The sequence below is a fragment of the Salvelinus namaycush genome, unplaced genomic scaffold (genome assembly GCF_016432855.1).
Source record: "Salvelinus namaycush isolate Seneca unplaced genomic scaffold, SaNama_1.0 Scaffold819, whole genome shotgun sequence".
Classification (NCBI taxonomy): Eukaryota; Metazoa; Chordata; class Actinopteri; order Salmoniformes; family Salmonidae; genus Salvelinus; species Salvelinus namaycush.
This window is the reverse complement of record NW_024061552.1, coordinates 1510-10684: the sequence shown is the minus strand read 5'-3', so window position 1 is coordinate 10684 and position 9175 is coordinate 1510. Positions and strand designations below refer to the sequence as shown.

General features: G+C 37.8%; 1 non-coding gene and 1 pseudogene across 1 annotated transcript; both read right to left on the bottom strand.

Moving 5' to 3' along the window:
* Positions 1-1294: 1294 nt before the first annotated feature.
* Positions 1295-1459, bottom strand: LOC120042965. Its single transcript, XR_005476288.1, has one exon. It is a non-coding gene; the product is annotated as a U1 spliceosomal RNA (small nuclear RNA).
* A 7024-nt stretch (positions 1460-8483) lies between these two features.
* On the bottom strand, positions 8484-8633 carry LOC120042968 (annotated as a pseudogene).
* Between the last annotated feature and the right edge of the window lie 542 nt (positions 8634-9175).

The following is a 9175-nucleotide window of genomic DNA, read 5'->3' as shown; positions in this document are numbered from 1 at the left end:
CTTGCCCAATATAGCACTGTCTTCCATGTATACAGGCAGATTCATGAACGACACCACCACTTCCTTCACATTAATATCTCTCGCCAGTATCTTGGTGTCCTTTATTCGTATTCCATCCATTAGCCGTTCTTTTCCTTTTTCATTCCTCATCGTAACTTCATACTTCTTTTCTCCTTTCATTCGGCATCCCACCACCTCTCCACACACCTCCTTAATTGCTCTTAGTAGTTCCATTGTCGTCACTTTGTCTTCTCCTTCCAACTCAATTGCCACCGTGTATTCTTTTCCATATTTCATTCCTTCTTTATCTTCATTTTTCTTCCGTTGCGCATTTTCGTTGTCCTTTTCCATTCCGTTTGTCGTTGCCATGTTGTCCGTCATAATATATCAAAAAATGGGTCCAAAAAAGGCTCTCCCCCAAGCAGAAAACCTGCAAGGGGGAAGACTAACCAAACTTTAAACTATTCAACTGAAGAAAATAATAAATTATATTGCAAAAACCAATTAATTAACAAAAATAGCTCTCGAGCAAACACTCTCCAGCAAACACTCACTCACAGCTCAGACACTCGCACCTGTCGTCACTTCTCCAATCAGGATGGGCGTATTCAGGCTGGTATGGCCGTAAGCGAAGGCACATCTCTTGGTACACCATATAAAGTCAAAGTGAGTCTGATAAACAGACATTGCATTCTCACCAATTAGATAAGCAGCTTGAACTTTGGCTCACTCCAAAAGTGGAAGAAATTACATATACTGTAGCCATCACTTTTTAGCACAGATAGTTGGATGAAATACAAACAAACCTTGCTAACATTTCAAAGCGAGGGCACATATTTCAGCCTTGTGGGAAAAAACGGACAAATACAATGACTTCTGACAAATACATCATCAGCAACAGTTTCCCATGCAGCTATCCTACTAGCCACAATAAATACACAAAAGCTCTGGATGTTGAAAACCTATTGCATTGTTCTGTGCTAAGGAGGAACGCATGTATGGACAATTTCATATTGGAAGCGCATGACACATCATGACCATGGGGGTTAGAGCGGCTTCTCAACTATCTCTTGATTGAAGTACCAGCGTGGCATAAATACCATGCTGCATTTCGCAACATGATGTTTCCACAAAATGTCAACAATGTTTGGCTACAAACAAATGTTTCTACCTTTCAATTGGTCCACAAAGTGTCTTTCACAACTGACTTCAAAGATCTCCATAAGCACGGGCAATTGGCTCAAGTCATCCTCAAGCTTGCCGCCAAGCAACGGTTTGTCATTAAACAAGACATCAGGGGAGAGCGCGGACGCAGTCCCCCACTACCATAAATTATGCAATCGAGATCTCCACATTTGGGAATTTCACAGGGGTCAGCATAGCTGGCGTGCAATGGCTAAGCCTCGCCCTGGGTGAACTGCCTTTCTTGATCACGGTATCTCCCTTGCCAGGTAAGTATGAGTTATACTCATCGGTGGAGGGCAAGTGTCTCCAGTGCCAACATTTTCGGCTAATGGTAACCACTTTGTGTTCCGATAATATCACATCACATCGACCTGCGTTAAATGCCGTTTAGGAATGCACTTGCACACAGAGTGGTGAAAAAGTAGTTTATTTTGTTTACTAGATTATATCAGTGAACCACTAGATTCCCATCATGCAACACTGTCGAAAAATCACCAATTACTTTTTAATATCTTAACCTATCTGATATCACAAATGTTTGCGATATGACGAAATACAATCACATTCAGACACACACACACACACAGACAAATGCATGAAACCAATTGATTTATTATCGATAACATCTCACATTCTCTTGTGCTTTTGATTTACTCCATAAAAGAAGGGTTGTAATTCCAACATGGAAAACACAGGGCCATCAGACACCAGTCCAGTTCCACTCCTCACCAGCATTATTTCCTTTGATCATTTGAACAGGGCGAGGGAGCACAAGAGCACACACAAGCTGCATTCAGTAACAATATTCTTATTTGTCTTATGCATAAAAGGCAGTTGCTCCCTGACAACACAAGGAACTTTGATCGTATTAAAAGGGCAGGGGAGACTAGCCCATAGAAGCTGCATTTAGTCAATTCAGCATCAAATGCTTACTACAAGGCAGTGTTGCTGATGAAATAATGCCAGAGCACCCCCTAGTGGACAAAAGGCTTACAGCACCTGGTATTCCCAGGCGGTCTCCCATCCAAGTACTAACCAGGCCCGACCCTGCTTAGCTTCCGAGATCAGACGAGATCGGGCGTATTTTTTTTTTTTTTTTTTATCTTTTATTATGAAAAAACACATAATATTTACAACATTCAATCAATAATAAAAAGGATGAACAATTCATCCTTTTACAAAATCAAAAAATCAAAAATAAATAAAATAAAACCTATTAAAAAACACAATCATCCACTAAATCCACTTAATAATGAAATACAAGTTTCCCATTTGACAGAATTTCAATAAAAGTACTCCCCCACACAAACAATTTTTCAAAATTTCCTCCACCGTATCTATATATTATCTCTATATCTCTCTCTAATATGCTCCTAAAAAAACCTTCCACACTCACAATTTTCCCTTCATAATGACCTAAATTCCTTCTTAATCTTATCGCATATCTAGCATGACTTATTACAAAATTCACCAAATTAATATTTAAAACTTTACTTTTCCCATTTAAACCAAAAAGAAACAACCTCCTCCACTCCACCCCAGTAAAAATCTCTTCTCCCCAATGTTTTACTAAAAGCCCTTTTAAAAACTCGTGAAAGTCTTTCAACCTACTACATTCAATAAAAAAGTGCATCAAATTTTCCACCCCCGTACCACAAATATCACATTCTCTTTTAATATCCCTATTTATTTGATGCAAAACCACATTTGTAAAAATCCTATTATGTTTCAATTTAAAATCATTGTCTTCACATTCTATAAAATTATATTTTACATTTACATTCTTCCATATTGATTTTACATCCATGTTTGGAAACACCCTAGACCACACTTTCTCCGCAGCAGGACTTTTTATCTCTTTTAAAATACATTTTCTATAAACCATTTTAACTTTTAGACCTGATAAATCATGTTTCTCCCCATTACTTTCATAATATAAAACTGGTAAAGCCCTAGATCTTTTGACCACCTCTTTGTTTATTAAAATCACCCACTCCCCGGGAATACATCCTAATATTTTCTTGTACATATTCTCCACAGTAGTTTTACTTATTTCTTCATCTACTTCAACCACATTGTCATATATAGCCTGAAATGGAAGAAACCCAGGAATTACCTCATATGCTATGTCACCTATCTGCCTCATCCCAGCCCTCATAAAATATTTACAAAACAACATCATATTATTGCACTTTATCTTTGGATTTAAAAATATCGGCTGATTTAAAATATTTTCTAAACTGGTACATTCATAATAAATATTTGGTAAAAACCGCCCCCAAGCCTCAAACACTTCTCTGTAAAACAAAGGTATATTACCTAACATTTCCTTCTTCATACTCATCAATAAACCATTGTCCCCCATCCTCCCAACCTCCTGCAAATACTCTTTAAAAAACCTTTTCCACCCATAATCCAATTCACCAAATAAATATTTCCGTACCATTTTTACTCTAATTGCTGTTTTCCTTACACTTAAATCTACCAACTTCAAACCCCCCTCCTCATAACCTGCAATCAAAGTTTTAAAAGCTATTCTCACCCCCTTCCCTTCCCATAAAAAATCAACTACAATTTTATTCATTTCAGATAAAACCCATTCTGGCATATCCAAAACATTCATTACATAAATAAATATTGACATCAACAATGAATTTATGACAATTACTTTCCCTTTTAATTTCAAAGACCTCCCCCTCCACATATTTACCACCTTTCTAACTTTATTTATTACACCACTCCATGTCAAATCCCTAGCTTCCATTTCTTTCACCCCTAAAAACACTCCTAATACCTTAAAATAATCTTTAACCACTTTAAAAGGAAAATTCCCCTCATTAATCTTCCCAATATACATTACTACTGACTTCTCCATGTTAACCTTTGCACCCGATGCTTGTCCATATACTTTAAAACACTCCATCACCCTTTTTACACTACCCTCATCTCTAACTGTTATAGTGGTATCATCTGCGTATTGATGTATCAAACTAAAACCTCCTTGCGGAGTCTCTACACAATTTATAAGATTATCTCTTTTAAGAAATGCTGCTAAAGGTTCTACCGATAAAACGAATAATAAAGCTGATAAAGGACACCCCTGTCTCACAGATCTCTCAAGAATAAAAGAATCGGTTAAAACCCCATTACATTTCACCCTACTTTTTGCCTTCTTATATAATAATTTTATCCATCCTATTATTCTATTACCAAAACCATATTTATCCATTACCCTAAACATAAAATCATGTTCCACCCTATCAAAAGCTTTATTTAAATCTATGCTTAAAACAATTCCCCCCATCTTATCATGATTCATTTTATTTATCACATCTCTAATTGTATTAATTGTATCCGCAATATCTCTACCAGGCACACTATAATTCTGTGTAGGTGCTATAATATCATTTAAAACTTGCTTCATTCTATTTGCCAGTATCTTTGCTAAAATCTTATAATCCGAATTTAATAAACTAATTGGCCTATAATTCTCCAATTTTAATTTACTCCCCTTATTTTTATATAAAATCGTTATCAGCCCTGTCACCATAGATTCAGAAATACTATCATTATCCTCCATATATTGATAAACTTCCAATAAAATAGGTGCTAAAAAACTGGCATATATTTTATAAAACTCTGCAATTATTCCATCTACTCCAGGACTCTTATTTACTTGTAAACCCTTAATCGCATCTTTAACTTCAGTCAATGTTATCTTCCCATCACACATTTGTTTATCCTCTACATTAATTTGCACATCCACACTATCCAATATCTCCTTTACACACCCCTCATCCACCTCCCCTTTCTTAAATAAATCCTTATAAAAATTCTGCACTGTTTCTAAAACCTCTACATAATCATTGACAACTTCACCCTTTATATTTTCGATCTCTCTAATATATGTTCTCCTCTGTTTATTCTTCTCTAAACCAAGAAAAAATGAAGTACATTTCTCCCCCTCCAAAACATACTTTGCCTTACTTCTTATAATTGCACCCTTACACTTATCTATTTCATATTTAGTCAATTGTGCTTTTAATTCCAAAAACTTTCCTATATTATAATTAGGTTCACTGTCACACTTCCTCATTTCTTTATCCAATTTAGCCCTCAACTCATTTTCTTCTCTTTTCATCCTACCTCTCTTTTTCCTTGCATATCCTATACTAAAAACTTTTATTTTTTCCTTAACCTTATCCCACCATGAACACTTATCATTCTCTTTCTGCTTATCCTCCATTTCACATGCTATCAAAGATTTAAGTTGTTTCCCATATTCCTCATCTCCCAAATACCCTGCATTCATACACCATATTCCACCCCCTGTTCTTTCCTTATCTAATCCCACTGAAAATGTTAAACCTGCATGATCACTAAAAGTTGTAAAAACATACTTAATATCTTTCATAAAATTCCTTAAACCTTCTTTTACTAAAACCAGATCTATCCTCGTTTGTTTCAAATCCCCTAAAACCACCTGCCTTCTAGAAAATTCTCTTTTTTCTGGATTTTCCTCTCTCCATATATCAATTATTCCTTTTTCTAACATCATCTTCTTTAAAACCCCCCTAGATACATCACTTCTAAAAATAGCTCCTCTTGTCATATCCAGTCTATCCATTTTAACATTAAAATCCCCAACTACAATACAGTTTCCCTCACACCATTTCCCTATTTCTAAAAATAAATCTTTGCGCTCTATTTCAGTATTAGGCGCATAAATATTTATAATTCTAAAAACCATACTCATATATTCAAAATCTACAATTAAAATCCTCCCATTATTATCATTATATATCTGTTTCACATTATCCACCACATCCCTCCTCAATAAAATAGCAACCCCACTTGAATTCCCTCTGCCGTTGTTTACATAAATAAAATCCCTCCATATTTTTTTAACTTCTAAAACACATACATTATCCCAGTGCGTCTCTTGAATACATAAAATATCTGACTTCTTCATTTTTATTATTCTATTAAATTTTCCCATTGTCCTCAATCCATTTGCATTTATTGACATTATATTTACCATTCTAATAAATAATAAAATGATAAAATATAATTTCATTTTCCTCTACCTGTTATCCAGTTTCTTTCCTCTTCCACCCTTTCTCTCCCCCTCTTCCCGCCGCTTTCCTCTTCCTGTATCCTTCCCTCGTTCTTTCAATCTTTTCTCCATCCTCCGTATCCGATATCTCTTCCAAGTCCATGTTTTCCAGCCAACTCACCCTCTTGACATCCACATCCGTTGTGCTCCCCGTATTCATCTCCGCTTCTTGTATAGTCGTTGTGCTCCCCGTGCTCATCACCGTCTCTGGTATTGTCATCAACTCCATAACCCCCTCCATTTCTTCACCCCCCGAGCTACTTGTTAGTGCTGTGCCTTCCCCCAAAACCTGTGAGTCCCCCGTGCTTCCCCCCATTCCACTCCCCCCCTCCTCCTGAAAACTCCCTCTTCTTACTTCTGTAGTCCATACTGCTCCCAATTTCATTTATCTTCTGGTCCTTCTTCCTTCTTCCTTCCTCCGTCTCTCCACCTTCCACCACGTCCTCTCCTCCATCTTCTTCTCCTTCTTGCGACAATACAACTGCTTCCTCGATATAGTGTTTGACTCCCCTCTTCAGCCCTAACCTCTCCACAGTTGCACTCCGCCACTCTCTTTCTGCATCCACCACAAAAATTCCTTTCCTTCTCTCCATCACATTCCCTCGCATAGTGTCCTTGATTGCCACACTTAAAACACTTAAATTCCGGGCAGTCTTTAACTATGTGCCCGGGTTGAATACACATACGACACACTCTGACCTGTTTGTCATGGATGACTCTGAAATATTCTGCTCCCTCCAACGTCTCAATTCTTGTAGAATAAGGTAATGATGTCACTTTTTCTGTGAACTTGACCTTGCAGAAACGTGTCCCGTCAACCACCTCTGTTCCTGGCCAAACTCTCCTCCTTATCTCCGAGACAGCCGCCACTCCCCAGCTACTCAGCTTGCCCAGTATCACACCAGTCTTCTACATATACTGGGAGATTCATGAACGACACCACCACTTCCTTCACATTAATATCTCTCGCCAGAATCTTTGTATCCTTTATTCTTAATCCATCCATTAGACGTTCTTTTCCTTTTTCATTTCTCATCGTAATTTCGTACTTCTTCTCCCCTTTCATTCGGCATCCCACCACCTCTCCACACACCTCCTTAATTGCTCTTAGTAGTTCCATTGTCGTCACCTTGTCTTCTCCTTCCAACTCAATTGCCACCGTGTATTCCTTGCCATATTTCATTTCTTCTTTATCTTCATTTTTCTTCCGTTGCGCTTTTTCGTTGTCTTTGTCCATTCCGTTTGTCTTTTCCATGTTGTCCGTCATAGTAAAAAAATGAATCCAAAAAACTCTCCCCCAAGCAGAAAAACTGCAAGGGGGAAGACTAACCAAACTTAAAACTATTCAACTGAAGAAAATAATAAATTATATTGCAAAAACCAATTAATTAACAAAAATAGCTCTCGAGCAAACACTCTCCAGCAAACACTCACTCACAGCTCAGACACTCGCACCTGTCGTCACTTCTCCAATCAGGAAATGCGCATTCAGGCTGGTATGGCCGTAAGCGAAGGTACATCTCTTGGTACACCATATAAAGTCAAAGTGAGTCTGATAAACAGACATTGCATTCTCACCAATTAGATAAGCAGCTTGAACTTTGGCTCACTCAAAAAGTGGAAGAAATTACATATACTGTAGCCATCACTTTTTAGCACAGATAGTTGGATGAAATACAAACAAACCTTGCTAACATTTCTAAGCGAGGGCACATATTTCAGCCTTGTGGGAAAAAACGGACAAATACAATGACTTCTGACAAATACATCATCAGCAACAGTTTCCCATGCAGCTATCCTACTAGCCACAATAAATACACAAAAGCTCTGGATGTTGAAAACCTATTGCATTGTTCTGTGCTAAGGAGGAACGCATGTATGGACAATTTCATATTGGAAGCGCATGACACATCATGACCGGGGGGGGGGTTAGAGTGGCTTCTCAACTATCTCCTGATTGAAGTACCAGCGTGGCATAAATACAATGCTGCATTTCGCAACATAATGTTTCGACAAAATGCCAACAATATTTTGCTACAAACAAATGTTTCCACCTTTCGATTGGTCCACAAAGTCTCCTTCACAACTGACTTCAAAGATCTCCATAAGCACAGTCAGTTGACTCAAGTCATCCTTAAGCCTGCCGCCAAGCAACGGTTTATCATTAACAAAGACATCAGGGTAAAGCGCAAACGAGCACTACCATAAATTTTGCAATCGAGATTCCCACATTTGGAAAATTCGCAAGGGGTCAGCACAGCCAGAGTGCAATGGCTGAGCCCCACACCGGGTGAACCACCTTCTTGATCACGGTATCTCTTCTGCTTAGTGGAGGAAAAGTCTCTCCAGTGCCAACATTTTCCGCTAACGGTAACCACTTTGTGTTCTGATAATATCATATCACATCGACCTGCGTTAAATGCCGTTTAGGAATGCACTTGCACACAGAGTAGTGAAAAAGTAGTTTATTTTGTTTACTAGATTATATCAGTGAACCACTAGATTCCCATCATGCAACACTGTCGAAAAAATCACCAATTACTTTTTAATATCTTAACCTATCTGATATCACAAATGTTTGCGATATGACGAAATACAATCACATTCAGACACACACACACACACACAGACAAATGCATGAAACCAATTGATTTATTATCGATAACATCTCAGATTCTCTTGTGCTTTTGATTTACTCCATAAAAGAAGGGTTGTAATTCCAACATGGAAAACACAGGGCCATCAGACACCAGTCCAGTTCCACTCCTCACCAGCATTATTTCCTTTGATCATTTGAACAGGGCGAGGGAGCACAGAGCACACACAAGCTGCATTCAGTAACAATATTCTTATTTGTCTTATAAATAAAAGGCA